Raw genomic sequence first — 1,475 nt, 5'->3', positions numbered from 1 at the left:
CAGAGTCAGTCTTTGAGCCTTAGAACAGGTTTTCTTCAGCACCAATTTACTCTCTCAAGCAAAGCAAAGTGAGAAGCAAATAATTAACTTAGTCCAATTTCAGAATTCTATTTATCTTGTAGATTGGATAATTACATCAGTAGGGTTGGTTGAAAATAATGTGGAAAAATAGGACATCACTTTGGACAAGTCATGTCTTACTCAAGGTCTCGGTATCCTTGTCTGAACCTTTAGGATATTTTCCTTTCTTTCTCTGACATTTTGGCACCTGAAATGATTTAGGCTGGTGGATCACCATTTAGGACACCCATCAAAATCACATGGGAGGTTTTTCACACTATTCATAATAGCCCCATCAGGACCTTAGGGAGAGGTTGGGGCATGTATATTTTAAAGCAATAGTCTGATCTAGTCCAGTACCTTCTGTAGAGGCACTTGTAAACTTTCAGCAATCCTCTGCTTCACAAAATCGCTCAACTCTGTCAGAGATTTCAACACGGAAGTTGCAAGCACTTTAGCTCTAGTCACTTTATTGTTCTTCTTACAACTTGTAGTCAGACTTGTTATCCATTGTGCAACCGGCCCCAACCCTGCTCTTCTTTTTGGATTCATTTACTCATTTTGATTCATTCTTAACTTTCGATTCGTTCAACAAAAAACAACTGATGAAAAAAATCAATAGCCGTAAGCATGTATGAATCTGAGAAGCCTTCCTGGAGGAGGTGACATTACAAATAGAGTTCTTTTATGCACAAGGGATGGGAGGAAAGATTGGGGGGAAATGAGCAAGAGAGGAATAATGTTAGCAAAGCCCATAGGGAAAAAGGATGATGGGTTATAGAAGTCAGAAAAGGTGATGGGGCCAAATTTTACAAGCTTTGTAGGCCATGTCAAGAAGGCCTTAGAAGTATTCTAAGGCCAATACTACTGGCTTTAGAATAGGCCAGGGAATCATGTGATCTGAATTATGTTATAGAAGCATCTTTCTGGCAGCCTTGTAACAGATGAACTGGAGGGGAGAACCTGAAGCTGGGCACACCAGAGAGAAGACTGGTGGAATGGTCTGATCAGGGCAGAGAGACAGTGGGTAGCGGAAAGGAGGTACAAGTCATAACCTGATGTCTGATTTGGGCAACTGAATGAATGAACACAGGACTGGAAGGGAAGGTGGTGGAAGACCTCAGAAGAACTCTATATAGCTGAGATTAGCGAAAAGGTATGTGAAGATTTGTAAACTCAGCCTCTGGAGTTCTACCTGTCCCTTGGCCTGCCCAGCCTCTACAGAAAGGGTCTAAGCACTTTTCCTGAGACGTCAGGGCCACCTCCGGGACTCCAGGGGTCGCTGCAGCCGCTACAGCCTCTCTAGGTTCGCTCCAGTCCACTCATAGGCCGAGGCGGCCTCTCGGTTAGCAGGCGGGATGTGCCTGCACTCCCCCGCCGGCAGGGGGCGCGTGTGAGCAGACGGGGGGGGCCCA

The sequence above is a fragment of the Oryx dammah genome, unplaced genomic scaffold (genome assembly GCF_014754425.2).
Source record: "Oryx dammah isolate SB20612 unplaced genomic scaffold, SCBI_Odam_1.1 HiC_scaffold_5, whole genome shotgun sequence".
Taxonomy (NCBI): Eukaryota; Metazoa; Chordata; class Mammalia; order Artiodactyla; family Bovidae; genus Oryx; species Oryx dammah.
Note: the sequence above shows the minus strand (reverse complement) of the source record.